A 23,741-nucleotide genomic window follows, 5' to 3' on the forward strand; every position below is an offset into this window, starting at 1 on the left:
TGAGGTTGCATCAAGTGGCACTAGGTGATCGAGTTGCAAGCCAGTGGTGCTTGTTACTCTTGGAGGTTGCCATCTCCTAGATGGCTTGGTGGTGGTCTCCGTTGAAGCCCGCAAGAAGCTTGTGCGGTGCTCCAGAGAAGAGCTTTGTGAGGGGCATTGTGCTCGCCCCACGGGAGCCACGAAGAGCAACTCTAGTAGAGCGAGACATGAAGGGCAACAAGTGGTCCGGCCAGGTCAAGTGCTAGTACTTATGGGAAGCACTCTATGTGGGAGAGTGTGACTTGTGAGTCACCACTAGCAAGAGGACCGGCGGCAATCTTGGAGCTTGTCTCAACGGAGATGTAGCGTGTTGGTAAGCACGTGAACCTTGGGAGAAAAATCACCATGTCAACATTGTTCTTCCCATTGGTTTGCAATCCCCTTACACAAGCTTGTAATTACTTTCATATACATTGTGCTTGTGTAGTTGCTCTTGTAATTAGTTAGCTTGTGTAGCTCACTAGTTACTTTCTTGCTTGTGTAGCATAGAAGTAGCTTCCTTACGTGGCTAATTTGGTTTGTATAACCTTTGTTAGTCATATTGCTTAGTTTATGTAGCTAAGTATTTGCGCTCTCTAATTTGACATTGGTTGCCTTGTTATTGAGCATTTCTAGTGAGCTTAGAAGCTTTTGTGCTTTTGCTTACTAGGATTGTGTAGGAGCTCCCCGATGTGTAAAATACTAGTGGCATAGGTTTGTGTTGCCTTGCTCCTAGAATTGGATATGTGAGCTCTAGCTAGTCCGGCATCTTTGTTGCCTAATTAGGATCTTTATAAGGTGCTTGTGAACTTCGATAGAGGGGTGTAGTCTTGGCTAGACCGATTGTTTTAATTCTGCATTTGTTTTAGTTAGCCGGCGCGATTTAATTTAGAAAGGACTATTCACCCCCTCTAGTCTACCATCTCGACCTTTTAGTTGTTACGACAATGGCCTCGGTGGCCAAGATTGTCACACTGGTGCTGCTAGTGGGTAAGTCTGTGAGAACCCTAGGTTTATGATCATTCCACGCCCAGTCATGTCTCCTAGAGGGGAGATCCTTGGCTTCCCAACTGAGCCACTCGTATAGTTCTCGAGCCTGTCTATTGGTGCTCGGGAGCTCACTACCTCCCACGTTTGGTCACCATGAGCGGCTCAAGGTCGGTACTCAGACATCATTCAAAGGTCGGCCAGTTTCACTTCTGAGCACCTAGCTAAGGCCTTTGGTGCCTGACCTTGAAAGTCCCTCACACCTTTAGATGCTTTGGAAGGCCTTGAAGTCCAGTGGACTGGCCTTAGAACCCTTGGTGATGCCCCTTCTAGGGGGGCCCACGCCGTCATGCGGCTGGGAGATGTGATCCGATGAAGGATAGGGAAACAGGGAGATAGCTACAAATAAACGAAATGGACACAAGAGAAGGGAGAGAGGACATAGCTGGTAACACGGCGGTAGGGGCCGTTCCATTAGCGCTTTTGTCGATCTCCTACCTGGTCCTCCTATTCCGTCCATCCCGTCCCTGCCTCGCTCGAGGGGGCCTCACGTTGTAGTTCTCCTTCAAAGAGGGAAACATGTGGTCAGCTTAGTCAATCCCTTGGCTCAACCGACCACTGTGGAAGTTGCTCAAGATAGAGGAGACAATAGTAATGACAAGAGAAACAAGAAGGTCGGGAGAACAGGACTTATCTTGATTTTTGTTGTTGGAGAGGTAGGGCGGCGAAGGTGGTCGGTAGGCAGGTACTGGCTTAGGAGATGGGACTTCTAGGCGGATGGCTTAGCCATGGCCGTCCCTCATGGGGAAAGGACAGAACTCACCTCGATTAGGTCAACCCCTTCTGGGGGGGCCAAGCGCCTAGATGGAGGGGCCAGTCCGTGCCATTGCTGCTACTAGGAGCCTTAGTCGCTTCACCGATGCCTGATTGGTCAAGCATCGCCGCCACCTTGGTTGCTCCCTTCAGTTGGTTCCCTTCCTGTGTCGCAGTCAAGGCCGTCGAGAGCACAAGGGGTGATCAGTGTGGCCGCTTGGGTAACACAGTCTTGCTCATAGTAGTAGGCTTGCTCGAAGCTGCCCTCGACGATGATGACCCCCTTAGGGCCGAGCATCTTTAGCTTTAGATAGGTGAGTTGGGGATAGCCATGAACATGTCAAAGTAAGTCCGACCTAGGAGAGCATGGTAGACACTGGGGAAGTCAACCACCTCAAAGGTGAGTGGCTCCTTGCAGAAGTTGTTCGGCTGGCCGAAGGTGATGCTGAGCTAGATGCGCCCAAGAGGCACTACTTCCTTCCCTAGGACGATCCCATAGAATGGCGCCTTGCTAGGGCGCAGGCTACTTCATGGGATGCCCATCCTATCTAGGGTGCTGGTGTAGAGTATGTTGAGGCCACTACCCCCATCCATCAGTACCTTAGTGAGACGCGTGGTGCCCATGATCAGGTTGACCACGAGCGGGTAGCGCCCTGGGTGAGGAACGCGATCAGGGGAGATCCCCCTAGTCGAAGGCGATGGTCATCTAGGACCATCGAACCCACATTGAAGTGGCAAGGGTGTGGATGGCATTCACCTCCTTCTCGGTGAACCGACGCTGCCGGCGGGATTCATGCACCTAGGAGCCCCTAAAGATCATGAGGTAGCGGTCGGCCTCAAGGAACTCAGCGTCGTCCTTCGGGGTGGTGTCCACTAGCTTGCCGACCTTTAGGGCTAGCTTCTGAGCCTTGCCCTACTAGGCTAAGGGTGCCGCGGATGTAGCCCCTAATGGTGGCATAGTCCTTAAGGAGGTGCTTTGCCTACCCCCCATGGAATGGGCAAGGGGCCTCGAGCGCCTTCTCAAAGTGCTTGGGGCGCGCGACACCTATGGGGCAGAGGCATGGTGGCGTGGTCCGCCGCAGCCACTATCTCCTCCCATGATGCTTCTAGGTCCTTGTTCCTCTTTGTCGTGGCGAAGCTAGGATGAAGTAGGGTCATCACCGCCGTCCCCACCACTAAGGTGGCCGGTGGCCGGGGGCTTTGGCCTTGCCACTGAAGTTGCCCTAGGACGGCCTCCTCACCAATGGCGTACTAGGTGGTGACATCTAGGAGCTCCCATGTCATGCGCAGGGTCTTGTGGCTGAGCGCATGGATGAGGGCCTCGCTGGTCATGTTGTAGATGAAGGCGTTGATCATGTCGGCATCGGTGATGTTAGGGAGTTCGTTGTGCTTCTTGGAGAAGCATTGGATGTACTCCTAGAGGGTCTCGTCGTCCCTCTGCTTGTAGTTGTGGAGGTCCCACGAGTTCTGGGGTCAAGTGTACGTGCCCTAGAAGTGACCAACAAAGACAGAGTGGAGGTCCCCCTAGTAGCGGATGTTGTCAAGCTTGAGCTGCTCAAGGCAAGCTCTAGTCGAGCTCAACAGAAGTAGGGGAAGGTACTGGACGATGAAGTCATCATCCAACCCCTCGGCCTTCATGGCGAGGCGGTAGTTCTCAAGCCAATGGTCTAGGGTTAGTCTCGCTATCGTACTTGGAGATGTGCATCGATGGGTGGAACCATCTAGGGTAGGGGGGTGCTCGAATTGCCGCCCCAAACACCTAGGAACCAAAGTGATCCGGGGCGCCGCCCCCTGCCCCCTATTCTAGAGTGTGGGACTACGCCTGAGTGTGGCATCTGGCCTCAATGGTGTTGTGGATGTTGTAGCCAGTGCCAATTCGGTGGTGTGTGGGAGGTTGCCATGGGGAAAGCTCATGCCTTCACTCCTATCGAGGCAAGGCACCCCTTATCCATAGACGGTCAGAGCTGCTGCCGAAGAAGTCACCGTGCTCCTACCTATCGGCTTGGCATGGGCATCGGAGTGATCCCCATTGATGATAGTCATCGGCTAGGATGGCTTGGCATGACACCAAGAAGTAGAGCTCTTGGCCTGCTGCTTGAGGGCGACGTGAAGAAGCCGCCTCGCCTCATGCAGCTGCTCGTTGGTCTTCAGGTCCGACATGTCAGAGATGTCCTCTAGCCAACAGGCGGTAGCCACCATATTATAGGCCGCTCAGTGGAAGCACAAGTTGTTGGAGCCCTAGTGCAGGCGTCGTCGTCGTTGCCATGCAAAGTCCTACCTCTATGCTCGAGCTCTGCCTCGATGGCCTCTAGGTCTACCTATAGGGCCTGCAGGTGAGTGGCCTTTCTCTCGAAGGTAGTTCGCATGGTTGCAGGGACTCTAATATAGCGGTGTAAGCTCAGGCACCTCCTCGATGGGACCTCGCCATCGATGTGGTGGCACATGCATGGCGAAGCATAGCAGTCGATGTCATCATAATCATACTATGGGTTGTTCCCTAAGAGGATCTTAAGGAAGGTGTGTAGCGAGGGGACGTCAACCCCCGCAGTGCTAGAGAGGATGGTGCTCCATGGCACCTCATGGTTGATGAGGTGCTCTAGCTCTAGCTAGAAGGATGTTAGTTTCTAGATACCAAAAGGTAGGTTCGAGAGGTAGTACCTAGAAGTAGTCGGGTGGCGAGAGCACTTCGTCGGTGCTGATCTAGTGGTGGACATTGGCCAGCATGTAGAACATCTGGCGGTGGTCTGATATGGTAGGGTATGGACCCAGACTGTGCCGGATCTACTGAGCCAGGACCTCGAGATCTGCTCCTTAGAGGCCCAACGGTGGGGCGGTGCCGGGAGGTCATTGCCCACCGACGTAGCCCCATTGAGCAGACAAAGCTCCCTATAGCAGTTGGCAATGTAGGCCAAGCTCCCAAAGTTGAGGACCTAGCCCCAGAGCGAAGGTGTCGGCTATGATGAAGAACTTGTCGGGGAAGCAGACATCGTCGTTTGGGGTGGTGCCGCTCACTCTATAGACAAGGCAGGTGGCTCCGGCCACCGTAGAGCCCAAATCACACTTGATGCTACCCCCTACCTAGCGCGCTAGCTATCGTAGTGTTGGAACCATAGCAAGCATTGTTGTTCAAGTTGGTATCAGAGTACGTGTCTGCGGTGGCCCGGGTGGACTCAAGAACACAAGAATCATAGAGAGGATGCAACAGTTTATCCTGGTTCGGGCTGATCAATGCCCTACGTCTATCAGCTGATGATCCTCATACTCAAGAGCACCTAAAATTGAGGGGTTATAATAGAGTGTATAGGAGGAAGAGAGAGATTTGGTAAGGGGTTAGCTCAGTTCTAATCCTAAGGTTGCCTCACCGCTAATGGAGCCTTTTCCTCGTCGGAGAGGAGGAAGACGATAGATGCGGTGGAGGAGCTCTTGGTGCCCCTCTCTAGGTTGCTCTGCTCTTTTTGCTAAGCAGGAGCGGATGGATGGTGATGAATGGAATGATCTGTTTGGGATCATCCTCCCCCATCTAGGATCTGACGTTACCCCTTATATATCAAGATAGGTCGAGTACATGGCGGTTTGGGGGTTGAGCCTATGGTCTACATGCGCTAGAGTCTAAGAGGGTCTTACAGTGGTGCTCTGTGGACTATGGCGATGTCGTGGAGTCGAAGAAGCCCTGGGCGTCGTTCGGTTGTTCTATTCTGACACTCTATGTGTTTGGCTATGTCGGCTTGGACCTTCTGGAGTCTTCTTGGTGGCGAAGGAGGTCGCTCCAGAGGCTGACGAACAGGCCTAGGAGCCCTCGAGCCCCTAGAGGCCAAGAAAAACTTATCTTCTTGTATCATGCCCCTTGCATGACCCTATCGAGGGAGCGACCGACAAGGCCACGCCGAAAGTGCTACGTTGAGGAGCCCCTAAGCCTTGATGGCCTGGGGCGTGTTGTCTTGCACCCGGGCCTTGGTTAGCATCGTAGGCCGAGCAGGATTCGAGGGTCGGGCTCAGGTTTCCCGTCGATCGGGAGCCTAAGGCCTTGGTGTGCTCGGGCTCGGGTTAAGTTCTTTAGTATGAGGGTGCGCGCGATCGTGCTCGATGGGTATAGCCCTCAAGCCCCCGGGTGATCCTGGATGGGTCGGTCGGGGGTCTCTTTGGTCGGAAACCATAGATCTCGAGGCTTAACATACCTATATGTTAGGATCTCGTAACGATCCACCTTATACTATGCGGATGTGTTCACTAATGATCTTTTTACCTTAATTTTTATAGATTTTTGCTCTAGTTTAAATGTCTCCACTCTCGGCTAGTGTCGATGTTCCAACTAAGGGGGGGCGGGGGGTTTAGGATATCAAGGGTTGTGGTTGCTTTATTTTCTATGTTTCATATCTCTTTGTATCCCATATACTCTATATAAGTCCACACGAGATTAATGGAAATTTGAGTTGAGTTAATCCTCCAATAAATTGATTGGTGTAAAAAACATGAGTCAGTTCTTTCTCTTTCATCCAAAGAATCGATGATATGATGATTTGATGAGTCAATTTCTGATCGGAACGTCAACAACAACACTCCGGATACCCCTTAGAGCAACTCCAACAGAAGAGCTATCCATATTGTGTAATCTATATTGACTAGTTTGGGAAAAAAGAGAGTCCAACCCTTAGTGTATCTAGCTTTCTAAAATAGTAAGTCATATATCCCGGAATTCTCGCATGCTAGATATAGCTTGCATGTGCTGCTAGCCATTCGTCTCACTCTATTGGAAAGGCTGTTGGGGTTTTCTGTTTTTGGCTGGGATTTCTACTTTAAAGGTTGGCTAAATCATGAGTTTAGCCATCTATTTTTACCGACTCTTGCTGGTGTTCTTATAAAACTCTATATGCCGCCATCAAAATACCATTTTTACCCTTTAGTAATTTCCGACTCAACCATTGTCGCCTCTAGGATAATTAACTTTTTACCATTATAATAGATGGCGCCTCCTCAAATAGCAGCTTTAGGTTTGGCACTACGCTTTTAACAACTCAGAGAGAAAAACGATACATATTTACCAATTGTGCTCGCGTGGCATGCCAGCTCCGCTATCCAGCTCAGATCCGAGTCAGCAGCCCCATGCAAAAAGTTAGTCATGCCCCTCCCTCATTGCCATAGATTAAAGGATGAACGGCTCAGGATAGCTGCAGACATAGATACATATACTTGTATTTTTAAGATATTTATTTTTTATTTTGCAAAGAGAAAAAGAACATATATGACATCATCATAATGTCATGGCTCAAGAGCAAAGCATTGTGCATGGCGCACGGCGCACGCTCTAGGCCGATGTTCAGCATGCTGCGCCTGCGCAGCTTCACGCGCTCTGCTCCCTCACCACCACCCGCTAGCAAGTGTCCTCCATCCAGCGTGCCGCATCGGCGACCCAGGAAAGCGCGGCCACGACGCGGTTCCAGTTGGCGCGTAGCTGTCGCATGTGAGCGCCTCGAGCTTGGCGTAGAGCGCGGCGGTGGCGGTAGCGAGGCGATCGAGCCTGCGCACGAGCGATGCGGCGTCGGAGGCAGAGGTGACGGCGAACGCGCCCGCATCGGAGCGGCCAGCGAGGAGGTCGGCATAGACGTGGTCAAAGCCCATGAGTGCCGAGGCCACGCACCGGCGCCCGAGGCGCGAGGCCATGGCCGCGACATGGTTGAGCGCGTCGAGCTTCTTGGCGAGTGCGAGCATGAGGAGGCGTGCGTCGTCGCTGGGCTCGAGCGCGCGCACGGCGCGGAGCCGAGGCAAAGCGGGCCGAGCTGTGCGACATGGCGTTGGCCACCTCAAAGGACAAGATGCCTGTTGTCACCATGGAGAGCACCTTGTGCACCAGCGGCTCCGCCACCATGCCTCTGGCCTCGTCGTTAAGCGTTCAGCTCAAGAAATCTAGAAATGCGTACTAAATAAATTCTTTTGTTTTTATAGTGAAAACGATTTTAGAGACCAGCCAATCAAGATGGGGATTTGAATTGAAACACTTCGATTTTATGCCTGACTATATTTTTATTTATATTTGTTTATTGTATTATACCTTTCTATATTCTATATATCTAGAATAGAAGAATCTCGATTTGTCAAGTCTCATGAAATTAATCAGTCAGTTGGATATTCGGGAGAAGTAATTTAATCGTTCGAATTTTTTTCTTATTTTATTAGTAGTCTTTATTTTATTAGTAGTCTTATAGTAGTCTTAGATTTTGCATTTTGATGAGCCTCGTTTTGAGGAATTCATGGAATAATCCATTTTCATGGAATAAAGAATAAGAACAAGGATATGAGTCTATCGCTTAAAAATAGACTGCACGAGCTCCTCCCCTTCCTTGCTGTGTGGTGATAACGAGGTTGAAGAAGAATATAACTTGTGGGGCGCATGTGTTAGTAATGGGGGGACAAGCCGGGGGAAGGAACAGTCATTCAACGGAGCTGGCGTAGCTCGGATTCAACGGAGCTGGCGTAGCTCACGAGCGCACAAATAGTAAATATATATAGTTTTTCTAAATCTACTGCTAAAAACCTAGCGCCAGATAGCCGGCGCACTCCGTTATAACGGTAAGAAGTTAATTATCCCGTCGCCTCCGCTCGCCTCCCGCACGCCAACCCCTGCCCTCTCCCACCACGTCGTCCCCTCCTACGCTCCCTCTTCCTCTATCCGCCTAGATCTCGCCAGGATTTGCCGCGTCTCTTCTGTAATTTTTCCTCCGGAGCCAGGGCTCCGTCGGGGCAGAGAGGCAGGAGGGATAGGCCATCCCAGAAAGTGGCGGATCTGGGTGTTATCGGAAGCTGTTCGGCGAGAGGCATGGACTGCGGCGGAGCTGTGGACAGCAGCGGTGAGTGTGATGGATTCTGCCGTGTTAGGGTTTTGTAGCGCAATCTTTTATTTTATTTAAAGGTTTTGTAGACCATTATACATTGATCAACTCGAGTAATTGGTTGACTTTTTTCGTTAGTCGTGGAGGGGCACATTGTTTTTTCTTCTACAGTTTTTTCGTTGATGTAGCGTTGCACACCACTTTCTTGTTTTAGGTTTGTGTTATTTTGTTGAGTAATTCTGATTTAATTGGGTGAAATTGACCCATTGCAAAAAGGAAAAAAAAAAGTAGTGTGGAAGGTTGCATAGTGATTGGATAATAGTTTTGAAACGTGAAAATTTTCCCTCTTGTTAGTATGGACATGGTTATATATGTTATACATGTATAGGCAACATGATCATGCATATGTAGAAGAGACTTTGTTTTCTTCTACCTGAAAATATTATTCGTGTGCACACTTAAAAGCTATAAATGGTAAATTACACAAGAAGAGATAATTATGCACAAGATAACCTACCCTCCTTGTCGTGTGTTGATGTTATTATTGGGAAAATTGACGAGCTGTTCGGCTGGCATTAATTTTATACTGCAGCAGCGGGAAAACACTGCAGCAGCTGGTTTTTTGTGAGATAAAAATACTGCTCCGGCTGGAAAAAAAAGCTGGCCAGCCAGCCGATTGTGGCCAGCTGAACAGCCTATGATATTCCCTAAGCTGGTTTTAACCCAGCACTCTTGGTGCTCTACATGATGTATACATTGATACACTGCCCCCTATCAATAGCACCTATCCTGTGGGACAGGACCTTCGCTTGAGTCTTCGTCTAACTTCAGAATAATTTAATACTTCTTGTCATCTTCTGTTTTTTCATTCTGGAATTTTGATGTAAAACATAATTTGCCGTCGATGTTTCTTGTGGTGGATATGTGGTAAGGTGCATTATATTTGGTATTTAGTTGAGTTTTGGTTTAGGAGAAAGGTATGGGATATGGTGAACAAGTGGCTAAGATGTGATGGTATTATATTTATTATTTTGATGTAAGGGCCTGTTTGGTTCCATGGACTAAACTAAAATGTGGACTAAAATGCTCACTTTTAGTCCCTAAAATGCCAAACACATGGACTAAAATTTGGACTAAAGGGTTTAGTCCTCTAGTCCATGAGGGGGTGACTAAACTGGACTAAAGTGTTCTGGAGACAATCGTGCCCCTCTTTACTCACCATCCCACCCGTGGCCAGCAGCTGTAATATCTTCGTCTCAACAGGGGTAATATTGTCTTTATACAACTGCATTAATGGACTTTAGTCCCTGGAACCAAACAGGGTCCGGACTAAACTTTAGTCCAGGGACTAAACTTTAGTCCACGGACTAAAGGAACCAAACAGGCCCTAAAACAGTAGATAATAGCTTGGTTCCTATGTTTTCCCTTCTTCCTCATGCGCTCCTCAACAATTGGCTTTAGAGGTGTTCCAAACTGGTAGTATTTACTCATATTTCTGCCCATTTTCCCCATTGGGCAGCATTTCAAATCAAAGAGCATGCCTTTATAGACAGAAAAGCTGTAACATACATGGCTCTATTAGGGTATTTACCTGCAAATAATTGGGTTATCAGGCCAGATTGCCATCCCTTTGGACCCATACAGTTCCCTGATGGAAGTAATGCCAAGTGCGCACATAAGCCCTACTGTATGGAAGTCTTTTCATTCTCTCCTAGTTGCCTGGATGCAAGCAAGGTGATGCCATTCATTTAAAAAGGAAACAAGGTGATACTGTTATAACTTATAAGTTATCACGCTGAGTTAATAGAGCTTTGTTATGACCTTTACTGCCACGGTTTGATTTTTTTTCCTGCTTACTTGGGCACTAGCTATGTTCTGAATGCACTTAGCTCAATAATTTTTAACATTGTTTAGCTGTACGCTTAACAAATTTCCGTATTGTAAAGTTAAAATTTGCATTTTTAATTCAACTTGGTTGGTCTGAACTGTAGAACTACATTAACAGTGATAAAGCACGTGACTTTGTGGTTATTTGGCACAGCTCTAGATCTGGGATCTATGCATGATTTGTAGTTTGCAGGATAAAATGGAATGGTCTAAAGATATATCTAAAATAATTACAAAATTGGTCAACCAAATATGTTCTAGTGCCCAGGGCTCTAGATCTAAGAATTTCTGGAGCTAGGGACTACCCCAAATATGCGGTTTAAATTCTTCATCGGTACAAAGGATTGTGCCATTCTCTACCTTCCTATCTAAATTATAGAAGTTAGCAATGAGTACAAGATAACTTACAAAATCTACTGTGGTAAGAGACCCTAAAACCTTTGAATCCCCATCTCGTGTTTGCAACCTCTTGTGTTGCAACCGCGGTTACATGTTGTTCCATGGACTGAATAGTTTCACCTGTTTCCAGTTATTTCCATGGACTTTTGTTGATTTCCTCCAGTGCTGGCTGTAGAGGGTTGCACTTAGTGATTTGAAGTGTGTGTGGTAGAACTTGAAACATTTGTATTGTCTTCCCCTCATCTCCCTTTGGCTTTCAGTACCATTAATTGCTGTGGGTGCTGCACTGAGGTGTATAATATTCCATTATCTGTTAGCCTCTGGAGCATTTGTAGTGCCCCTACCAAACTGAGGACTTGAAACTAAAGTTGGGAATTTAGGCATGTTCTTCTGAATAGTTGTGCATCTGTGCATGTGGTATTGTGCCCACTGGCCATGTTAGTGAGTGACAATGTTGGTGCCAGTGGGATACAACTTTTCACTTGGCCTGTACATCAGCTGTTATTTTCCTTTCCACATAACATTCCAGGTAGAATTACAATTGAATTTGTCGGTTATGATCATCTGCACCCATTGCAAAAGAAGACAGAAAGGGCCAAATGGCCAATGCAATAATGATTTGTAGGTAGGGAATATTGATTCCTTATGTATTTTGAAGCTGGGTTGTGTTTGAGTCACTCTACTAGGAGATAAGAGCATTAAAATAATAGAAAGCATTGTTATAGCGTTATTATGTAAAATGGTTACCTTTATGAACAGAATTTTCATATGTTGAAAGTATACTTTGGAATTGTTTCGCACAGGTTCCTGCCGGTGACAGGCTGGCAATTGGTACCTACCCACCGGTTTGAACCAGTCAGGTAACAACATTTGAAATGCTATACTCAGAAATTTGGCATTGGTTACAGGAACCGATGATGATCTTCCACCATCATATCAGAACAGCAGAGGCATGAAAGGCAGTGGACGCACCACTGGAAATGGAAGAGATACTATTGGCGCTTCTCTGTATACTAGAGTTCAACCTCAGACAGATATGGAAACACAAATACATCAGCTTGAGCAAGAAGCATATTGTTCAGTTCTTAGAGCGTTCAAGGCTCAATCTGATGCTATAACATGGGTATACACTCTTGTCTCTTCATGTTTTTAATTTATTTAGTCTGAAAGTTTGAATGCACTATCTCAGGAAAAAGAAAGTCTCATTACTGAGCTTAGGAAGGAGCTACAAGTATCTGACAAGGAACACAGGGAGTTGCTAAACAGAGTTAATAGTGATGATATTATCCAAAGAATAAGGTATTGTGTGGACACATGATGCATCTGAACTGTGCAATACCCTCTCCTAACACACACACCCCCAAAAATAAGAACTCCTTTTCCACTCTTTCGTCACATGTGTTCTTTTCTTAATATAAGGGAATGGAGAGAGTCAACTGGTGGGCTTAAGATGAATTTGGTTAATAATTCTCAGCGTACACATGACCCGATGCCCAGCCCTACGACCTCTGCTCCCAAGAGGCAAAAGATGTCTCAACCCATTCCTTCTGCATCTGTGCCTGCACCATCTGCTATGCATTCACAGCCTTTAACTGCACCAATGCAACCGTCATCTTTAGGAGCAAAAAAGGCAGCTTCCACCTGGCACAAAAGTGAAAAAGACCAAACCAGTAAGTGATGGGTGAATCATCTGCATATAATTTTGTGGTTGTAATTTTTGTAACATGATATGGGTTATTTGTGGGCAATTAATTGTGCTTGAAGGGCCAGAAGATACCTGGTGGCCCTGCAGTCAAATCTATGCCATCTTCTGCTGGTCCTGGTGGACGGGGACCTATTATCAATAGAAATATGTCTGCTGGCCTTCCACCTGAAGGCCCACAATTAAATCCATTAATCGGCCGTAAAGTCATGACTCGGTGGCCTGACGACAATAGCTTTTATGAAGCTGAAATAACTGACTATGATCCATCAAAGGTATGCCTTGTTTCTAAGGCGTCATAAGTATTACTTATCTTTGTTTATATAATTAATCAAGTTGCTCTAATTATATAGGATGTCTATGCACTGGTTTATGACATAAATACAGCACATGAGACATGGGAATGGGTTGATTTCAAGGAGGTAAATGTTTATTTACTCTGAATGCCGAGAAAAGTCTATTTTGCAGTCCTTAACTCTTCATTCTGTTAATTTTATTGTCATGTCCGAAACTTGATAAAATACATCCCTCAACTTTCGAAACTCGAAGCGGTGTAAACTATCGTCCTAAGGTTGGTTTTGTGGGTGGGTTTAGGTGGTGTGGTAGCCACAATCAGCAAGTTTTGCTGTGTAACTGCCGACATCACCTATTTTTGCAGGGAGAGACACATCACTCCTGTAGTGCTGCTGTATTGTGTCTCCACGTGGATGCTTTGGCTGACATATCACTAAAAGCACCCCCCAAAACCAGCTTTGGGAGATAAATTGCTGCTGGTTTTGAGAATGAAGAAACATATTTCTATCTGGTTTTGTTTAGGGATGGGAATAAAACCTATTGCATTTTTGGGGCGTAGGAGGTTGTGTGGGGACCAAACATTGATTTTCCTTGTGAATGATATACAAACTTCCGATAATTATGAAATTATTTGCTAGATTGCCTTTTGCAATATTGTACTGACCATTATTGACATTTTCTAATGATCTGATGTAAGACATTAGTTTAGATGATGGTCCTATATGATAGTTATGCCACTCCCAAAAGAAATACCTTATTGCAGTGTTTGTCTCCTAAAAATGGATGCAAATCTAGAGATTTTGTCCAATACATGCTTTGCTCTACATCTCAAAATATAAGCACACTTAAATTTTCTAGTCTCATTTGGTGACCATTGAAATTAATCGCCCCAATGCATTTCTTATCTTGCATTTTATTTTGGATAGTTTTTCTAGCTTATGTTTTAGGAAAGACATTAGCTCTCTCTCTTCAATACTTTGCCACCTCATTAAAAGTCCCATGTGGTATGGTCAAATATTTATATGCGAGCCTTTGGTTGATACAACAGGAACTGCCACTTGGTCTCTTATGGCATTCCATACCCATCTTCCCATCAACAACGATAGTCTTGATCTTAAGGTCACTAATATAGCTCTCTGACACTGTTACTTTGGCCCATAGCAACAACAGTGTATCTCTGTCACATGGGGCTTACAGTTCTTGAAATCAATGAGATGTGGAATCCAATTGGCAGAATTCTGTGAGAGAAGTACAGCTAAAATGCATGTTTTTTGTGGGTTGTTGGGTCCACAGCTGTACACACTAATCAAGTTAGGAAATTTGTAAGTTTTGAGCCTAGGATTTGGTTTGAGGATACAGTGTAGCAAACCACGCATTTTTCATTTCTGCCATCCATTTATGAACATGATGTAGAGTTATGGGAGCTGCTTTGGCTAACATGGATGTTGAGCCATGAACCAAATGCATGTATAGATTACCTGATTAGTATTTGATACCAAATTTCTAAATTTACTTAAATACATATACAATATTGGGATATCAATATATCATTACACATCATAATCGTATTTCCTGAGGAAAAAAGTTTCTTTTCATTCTCAAGCCTCAACTTTAAAAGGTATGAAGCATGTCAATGCTATTGAAGTGTCAGATGTACTTTGATTAAGTCACTAGTATATTGCCCGTGCTAACGCTACTGGGCCACAATAAGCAAGGAAAAACTATTCTCTTCTTCAAGGTATGAGAAAATGTTGACTATCACATTCACATAGTTTACAAAATCAATACCTTTGAACCTACTCCAAAAGCTATGCCACAAACGCGCAACAAATTTCAACAAATGTCGTTCTCAGCAAAATGAATAAAAAGAAAAAAAAACACATGTAACACAGCCCCTTACTATTCATTGCTGTCATCACTCTCTTCACACAAAGGCTCAGATTGGATTATAACCTCAGCTCTAGAAGGAAGCCTGCAGTTTTTACACAGATTTTGTCACTATCTAGAAACCAAAACAGTAGATGGTGTGGAGTTGCCAACTTTGCTCCACTTCAAGGTAAATGAGAAATAATCCAATTCCATTTCTCCCAACAAAATTATTCTCTGATACCACTGCACGTCCAGAAACAGCAACGACCACAGAAGCAAAAGCCATTTTCGGTAACGATGACAGTACTTGTTGGAAAACTGGACAGGGCATGCATTTTCAAGAAGATACAAAAAAAGTAGAATACAATATGTCGAGCATAATCACATAGAACAGTTTAATTAGGAAAACATAAACATGTAAATGCCCGTGCTAACGCTACGGCAGCACATAACCAGACAAACTCAAATAACTAAAAGGCATGCTCCTTCCAGTCTTCGAATAACTGACGTTTTTATACTCCTTCCAGTCCTTTCAAATGCATGAATTATTTCCTAGGAGCTTATTGGAGTATAAAATAGCAAGCATCTATTCATTGAAGTGGTGAAATTGGAAAAAAAATTCAATAAGCAATCAGCAGCATGAGCGCCAGATTCAATTATGAAGCAATTCAGAGCAATGCAATTTACACAGAGAACTTTGAACAAAAAAAAATGACCGAAACAAAGGAAAAGGGAAGAGCTCACTGAGGCAGCAGGAAGCTTGTTGAAGTGTCGCTAAGCAGAGACCGTGGAAGTTCTGTTACTGCTGCGAGCAAAATGAATATAGAATTAGTAAAATAGGCTTTGATTATTTATCATGAGATCTCCCATGTTAATTCCAACCACAGGAATACCTGATTAATCACCACTCCTGTTCCTAGTCTTCATGATTGCGAGGCGCTTTCCATATCCAAATCCATCTATTGGAGAGAAGAAAAAAAACTAAATTTCAGTAATTCCACCAGGAGGTCAACAGTTTGGTTAGTTTTTTCTTGTCTTACCCACCGAGTGGAGGATTTAGCCAGAGCTGCAAACCTCGATTTCCAGCAGCCAAGCAGGGTGGCATGGATGCGGCTAGGAGCATGGGATGCATCGTGTTAGCATGTTTACTTCCCTCTTTACTGCTAGTCTGCTGATGCCTGGGTTACCCCACCCCCCCCACCCCCCCAGGCTGTCTGCCACCTGTTTTCTTCCCCTATTTACTGCTAGTCTGCTGATGCCTGGGAATCTCCCCTGGCTGTCGCCTGTGTACTTCCCTCTTATCTCTTCTGTTAGTTTAGTCCTCTATAGATCCCTGTAATCTGGTTTACTATCTATCAATGAATCATTTGAGCCTGTTCAAGCTCTAATATGGTATCAAAGGATCGTTACGATCTCTGATCTCCCGCTTCCGCTCCCTCCTCTCACTCCCTGCCGCTGGCCCTGCCATGGCTGGTGAGCCTGTATCTCCCACCGCCGCCAAGGCTGAGCGCGCGGCTGCTGCTGCTTGCGACCCAGAGGCCGCTGCGGCCACGGAGAAGGCCGCCTTGGAGGACGCCGCAGCGGCTGCTGAGCGTGTGGCTGCTGACGCCCAAGCCCGCGTCCGTGCGGCTGTCGCTGCTCTCAACGCGGAGCGCGTCGCGTGACCACCTCGCCCCGTCCCGCTCCGATGGCTATGGCTCGGTCGACAACACCAGAGACGCCGACGCCCGCAACTACTACGAAGCCGCCTCCATCACCAATCTTCGTGCCCAGGCTGCAGCTGTCCAGAACATCCGATCTCTTGTTCCGGTGGTTCTCGACCTGCTGTCAACCCATTACAACCGGTGGCGGGTTCTTGTTGTGCTCACCCTCGAGCGCTACGCCCTCGCCGACCATGTCCTGTCCACTGCACCTCATCTTGACGTTCCGTCCTGGCACCGGATGGATTGTGTCGTGCTGTCCTGGCTCATGGGCACTCTCGCCGTTGAATTTCAAGAGATTGTCCGTGTCCATAGCGGCACAGCACGCGACACATGGCTTGCCATCGAGGAGCACTTTCTGGGCAACCGCGAAACTCGTACTCTCCAGCTTGATGCTGAGTTTCGCGTCCTTGTCCAAGGCGATGTCTCCATCAGTGACTATTGCCGCAAGATGAAGGGAATGGCTGACGCTCTTGGTGACCTCAGCGAAGTCATTCAGGACCGGACTCTTGTCCTCAGTATTCTTCGCGGTCTCAGCCCGAAGTGTAATCACATGAAAGCCCTTCTGAAGCGTTCTCGTCCATTCCCAACATTCAGCGAGGTTCGCAATGACCTGGTTCTCGAAGAACTCACTATGGTGCCTCCCTCGTTGCAGCCACCAACCGCCCTCCTTGCCACGCAGAAGAAGGCTGCTGCCCCTGGTGCCTCCCAGGAACTCCCTGCCGGTGGTTCCTCCTCTGCCTCTGCTCCCAGCGGCTTCAACCGCCCTGCTGGTGGTGGCCCAGGCACCAACAACATCGGCAGCTCCGGCACCAGTAATCGCCGCCGCCGCCGCGGCAACAGCGGCAATGGTGGCAAAGGCGGCACACCCTGGCCCTGGATGGGGTCCATCTCCATGTGGCCTGGCCCTGGCGGCCAGCAGCAGCACCAGGCGTACCAGCAACAATAGCACCACCCTGGCCCTTCCTTTGCCACCACAGAGTGCTCTTCATGCTCACCAGCAACAACAGGCGTTCTCTGCGGCGCCTAGTCCCTATGGTGCTCCGTTGCAGCCCGGATTCCCACCAGCTCCACTGCCACCACTCCTCCAGCAGCAGCACCCTAGTGTACCAGCCACCCTAGCAGTTGCCTTGGACCGGTTCTTGGGATCCGCGGTCGTTGGCTAACTCCTTCAGCACCATGGCCCTCAACCCCCTAGCCGTCACCGATTGGGTCATGGATTCTGATTCTTCCAACCATATGACTCCAGACACCAGTAACATTTTCCTCTTTCGATCCCCTTGTTCTTCCTGTCCTTCCTCTATCATAGTTGGAAATGGGTCTACTTTTCCTGTGACAGCCACCGGTGATGCTGTTCTCCCGGGCTCTTTTCATCTCAACAATGTGTTGGTTGCTCCTCACATCATTAAAAATCTGATTTATGTTCCTCAATTCACCATTGATAATCATTGTTCTGTTGAATTTGATCCTTTTGGTCTCTTTGTGAAGGATCTTCGTTCCAAGAACGTGATCATCAGGTGCAATAGTTTGGGGCCTCTCTACACCTTGCATCCCCCGGCGGCTCCCTCCTCATCATGCACCCTTGCTGCTACTGCTGCTCCCACTACTATCTAGCACCATTGTCTTGGTCACCCCGGCCATGAAGCTTTGTCCACGCTCTCTAGGAGTACTGCCATCTCATGTACCCGTCATTCTAGTGACACTTTATGTCATGCTTGTCAATTAGGTCGTCACATTCGGTTGCCTTTTACTCATTCTTCATCTCGTGCGGTCAAGTGTTTTGACTTAATTCAATGTGACTTATGGACCTCTCCTGTTAAGAGTGTGTCTGGAAATAAATATTACCTTGTTATTCTTGATGATTACTCTCATTTTCTCTGGACATTCCCTTTGCGCCTCAAGTCTTGAGACTTTCTCCACTTTGGCACATTTTTTCTCTTCTGTGACTACTCAATTTGACTACACCATTAAAAGTGTTCATTGTGACAATGGGCGTGAATTTGACAATTCCTCCACCCGCTCTTTCTTCCTCACTCATGGTGTTCTTCTACGAATGTCCTGTCCCTACACCTCCTCCCAAAATGGCAAGGCTGAACGCATCATTCACTCTGTTAATAACATTGTGCATTCCCTTCTCTTCCAAGCTTCCTTGCCGGCTTCCTACTGGGTTGAAGGTCTCCACACTGCCACCTATTTACTAAACCGCCTTCCCACCAAAACTCTGGAGTTTGTCACTCCTCATTTCGCGTTGTTTGGCTCACATCCCTCCTATTCCCACCTTCGGGTCTTTGGCTGTGCTTGTTATCTTAACATGTCCGCCACTGGCCCTCACAAACTTTCCCCTTCGCTCCACTCTTTGTGTTTTCCTAGGATACTCTTCTAATCATAAGGGATTTCGGTGCTCCTCCAACAGCATCATCATCTCTCGTCATGTTACCTCTGATGAGACGAACTTTCCCTTTGCCAAGACACCGTCACTCCCTATCACTACAACAACAACAACAAAGCCTTTAAGTCCCAAACAAGTTGGGGTAGGCTAGAGTTGAAACCCAGCATAAGCAATCAAGGTTCAGGCACGTGGATAGCTGTCTTCCAAGCACTCCTATCTAAGGCTAAGTCTTTGGGTATATTCCATCCTTTCAAGTCTCCTTTTATTGCCTCTACCCAAGTCAACATCGGTCTTCCTCTGCCTCTCTTCATGTTACTATTCTGGCTTAGGATTCCAGTACGCACGTGGATAGCTGTCACCCCCTACCACTAACGATTTTAATTTTTTGACTTGAGTTTGAGCCTCCGGCATGCCTTCCTGGCCTCCCTGCTGGCTCCTCTTCTTCACGTACCTTTGGTGGCGTCACCCCTTCTGGTCCATCCGGCGTCTCGCCAGCTGCTGTTGTTGACTCCTATCACGCCCATTCTGGTTGAGCCCTTGGGTCCTGGAGAGCCCTTGCCAGCGCCCTCCCGCGCCACGTGCGGCCATGGCTACCTCGATGGAGCACCATGGTTCTCCTGCTGCTGCCCCAACTCCACCGGCTGCTCTGTTGTGCCCCCTACGCACACCATCACCCATGTCTACACCCGGCGTCCTTGTGTCTCTACAAGCTCTTCGGTTGCTACAAGTTCTGGATTGCCACAGGGTGCTCCAGTTGCTGCAGGTTCTGGACTGTCACAGGGTGCTCCAGTTGCTGCAGGTTCTGGACTATCACAGGGTGCTCCGGTTGATGCTGCTCCTGCTGCACTGCCCCAGGGCGCTGTCCCAGTTTCTCAAGTGGTGAACCAGGACTTCATGAACCACCAGAGGGAAACTTGGCTTATGTCAGCCTGCCAGCCATCTCTCCCATTCCGAAGACATTGGAGTGCTCTTGCTAATCCCAACTGGCAAACTGCAATGGAAGAGGAGTATGCTGCTCTTCTGTCCAACGACATGTGGGATCTTGTTCCCCGACTGTCTGGTGCGAATGTGGTAACTGGCAAGTGGATTTTTCTTCGGAAGTTCAATGCTGATGGCTCCTTTGGTCGGTACAAGGCCCGTTGGGTTCTCCGTGGCTTTACCCTACGTCCAGGCGTTGACTATGATGAGACTTTTAGTCCCGTGGTAAAACCAGCAACAGTCCGGACAGTACTCTATTTGGCTCTCTCACAGCATTGGCCCATTCATCAACTAGATGTGAAGAATGCCTTCCTCTATGGGACCCTCTCTGAGACTGTTTATTGCTGCCAACCCACTGGGTTTGTTGACACTGCACTTCCTGACCATGTTTGCCGCCTCAACAAATCTCTGTACGGTCTGAAGCAGGCTCCTCGCGCTTGGCACAGTCGGTCTGCCACCTACCTCTTGTCTCTCGGGTTTGTTGAAGCCAAGTCTGACACTTCTTTGTTCATCTACGACCGAGGCAACGAGATTGACATTGTCCTGACGGCCTCCAATGCCTCTCTTCTTCGCCGCACTATCACTGCCTTGCAACAAGAATTCTCCATGAAAGACCATAATCCTTTGAATCACTTTCTGGGAATTTCAGTGAAGCAGCACTTAGGTGGTCCTTCCTATCACAGCAGCAGTACACCATGGACATCCTCAAACGTGCTGGCATGATTGATTGCAAACCGTGTAGTACACCTGTTGACACTCACGCCAAAGTTTCTGCTATTGATGGTGCCCTTGTCAGTGATCCTACACACTATCACAGTCTTACTGGAGCCCTCAAGTACCTTACTTTTACCCGACCAGATATTTGCTTATGCTGTTCAACAAGTGTGCCTTCACATGCATGATCATCGAGAACCTCACTTGGTTGCTGTTAAGAGGATTATTCGTTATCTTCAGGGAACTATCAGTCATGGTCTTCACCTTCAGCCGTCCACTCCTTCAGAACTAGTGGTCTATACTGATGCTGACTGGGCTAGGTGTCCTGACACTCGCCACTCTACTTCGGGCTATGCTGTGTTTCTTGACGCCAATCTGATTTCTTGGTCTTCCAAACGCCAAAACATGATCTCCGGTTCAAGCGTTGAAGCAGAATACTGGGCTGTGGCAAATGGGGTTGCTGAAACCTGCTGGCTCCACCAACTTCTACAGGAACTGCATGCTTTGCTGCCTCGGAGCACACTGGTCTACTGTGACAACGTTAGTGTAATCTATTTGTGTTCTTCACGTACCAACGACGTCCCAATTTGCTGACATCTTCACTAAAGGGCTTCCAACTTTGGTGTTTCAAGATTTTCGGTCCAGTCTTGCGGGGGGTGTTAGCATGTTTACTTCCCTCTTTACTGCTAGTCTTTATTGCTAGTCTGCTGATGCTCCCCCCCAGGCTGTCTGCCACCTGTTTTCTTCCCCTATTTGGGAATCTCCCTAGTTCCCTCTATCTCTCCTGTTAGTTTAGTCCTCTATAAATTCCTGTAATCTGGTTTACTATCTATCGATGAATCATTTGAGCCTGTTCATGCTCTAATACATCGAGCTTGGGATCCGACAGACACCCGGGCATTCGATGGCTCGATGTAGGTGGATTGCCACGGACTGGGCAGTAGACGACGGAGCAGAAGGGGCCGTTCGGAGCACGGTGTGGCGGCTATTTCACCTGCATGCCCTGGCCGGCCACCGTGCAAGCTGCCTCCCACAGCGACAGCGGCCTCGCCCAGCATCGCGCCTCGCTAGGCGGCGGCGCCCCGTCCTCGAACTCCCTGAGCAGCGCTACGGCCTGGCTCGAGCGCGCCCACGCCGATGCCCTGCGTGCCACTAGCGCGGCGGTGACTACCGCCACGCTGAGCCCGACCCGCCGCATCCGCCGTTGGAGGCGCCGATCGCCGAGGCCCTGCTCGCGCTGCTGCGGCACCCAGGGAGAAGATTCAGACATGTGATCACGTAGGAGCGGCGGCGGTTTCCTTGATGGCCTTGGCCACTCCCGTGCCGTCGAGGTCCCCCGCCGCCACGTCTGCCTTGATGGCCTCGTCCACTCTGTCGACACGAGCAAGGAGAGAGCTGTGGCCACACCGCGCGGGCGTGGAGGGCTTGGGGGCGGAGGGAGGGCGTGAGACCTCTCCATTGAAGGATGACTGTCGGATATGGTTGAGTAAGGGGAGAGAATAGAGGAGAGTTAATCTAGTGCGCATGTTTTTAGGGTGGTGTATTTCTGGGTGCATATTTTGGTGTGGACGTAGTTGAGGTCATGATTGTGGAGCAAGTAATTGTTGGGTGGATGTAGGATAATTTTAACTGGTGGTTTATAGGGTTAGAGAAGAGATAACTGCATCATAGTTTGAAAACTGGATTTGACAAGCAATACAATCTAGAAAATCCAAATACCCATGGCTGGTCTTGATTTGTTTCCATGAAACATCATGTTGGTATGAAAACTGGTCAAACTATTATGTTAACGAACTGGTTGGCTAAGGACATCAATGGATGACCTCCATCATGATAAAATTAAGAGAGACTATGACAGTAACATTAACAGCCTAACACATTTGCCGAGCAAGTTCTATAGTTAAGCAACAAGCATACGGCCTACACAGTAATCCATGCGTAATATTTTTTGATCTTTGCTGCAGATGGCACCTGAAGATATAAGATGGGAAGGTGAGGAGCCTGATTTAAACCTTCTAGGTCATGGTGCTCCCGTCCATGGTGTGAAGAAGTCAATTAGTCGTGGTGGTCCCATGTCAGGTGCCGGAAGAGACAGAGGCCCCCAAAAGAACTCATTTAAGAAAGATTATCCATCTTCACAAAATGGTATTGGGAAGAAGAGTTCTGACTACATAGAAATTCTCCATACAGAGACACTCATAAAGGAGGTTTGTTTCGGAGGAACTCAGCTTATTCATTTATTAGAATCCTACCAGATTGTCTGTTCTATCATGATTATCTGCCTATATAGGTGGAGCAGGTTTTCAGTTCAGCCAACCCTGGCCCCCTTGAGATGGAGAGGGCTAAGAAAGTGCTAAAGGTAACAAGGACGTGCAAAACATTAATGGGATTCCTGTTCTTCTGAACTAACAGTTGTTCTTGCAGGAGCATGAACAATCATTAATTGATGCGATTGCAAGGCTTGCTGAGGCATCTGATGGCGAGGGTGGTAAGTGTTGTGCATAATTTCTCTTTTCAACTTTGTGAGCATAAGAATTGGGCTGTATAATGTACTTGCAATATTATAGAACGAGTCTAACATGTTCTCCCTTTTGTCTCCCATTGTTGAAGCAGATGATCGTGTACGAGTTTTGGAGTATAACCGTGGATGGAGGAACCAACACGGAGGAAGATATGCGGATGATATGACCATCGACGGCCTCATGGCTGGAGATGCAGATGCCATGTAAACCTGCCAATGTGTACACAAAATTCCTTGCATTAGCTTATTTTTTGCCTGTTGTAAAATCTTGACGCTGATTTATTCTAGATTTAGCTGTAGGTACTTCTGATTGGTTCTAAGGAATGGAACGGTTAGGATCACCACTCTGATTGTTCTGCTTTTGTAGTAGAATTGTGCCCAGCTCATGCTTTACACTGTAAATTTAGGATTGGAGCTGATTTTGTCTCTGTATCCATTTGATAGGCATCAGTCGAGGTCTGTTTGGTTTCCTAGTGCTTCAAATGAAAGGCATTTTAGCTAATTTTGTAGCTAGTAAAGTTGTGCTATAGCACCAAGGGTGTAATAGGATCAGACATGGCTGGATATTACTAATCTCATTTGTTTTCATATTTTCCCACAGATTCGGATTCAGATATGGATAGGTGTGGAATATGAGACATGAATG

The 23,741-nt window shown here is 47.5% G+C and overlaps 1 pseudogene; it reads left to right on the plus strand.

The window, feature by feature from the left end:
• Window positions 1–8,212: 8,212 nt before the first annotated feature.
• On the plus strand, window positions 8,213–23,691 carry LOC136477286 (protein EMSY-LIKE 3-like; annotated as a pseudogene).
• The last annotated feature ends 50 nt before the right edge of the window (window positions 23,692–23,741 follow it).

The sequence above is a fragment of the Miscanthus floridulus genome, chromosome 8, assembly GCF_019320115.1.
Source record: "Miscanthus floridulus cultivar M001 chromosome 8, ASM1932011v1, whole genome shotgun sequence".
Lineage (NCBI taxonomy): Eukaryota > Viridiplantae > Streptophyta > Magnoliopsida > Poales > Poaceae > Miscanthus > Miscanthus floridulus.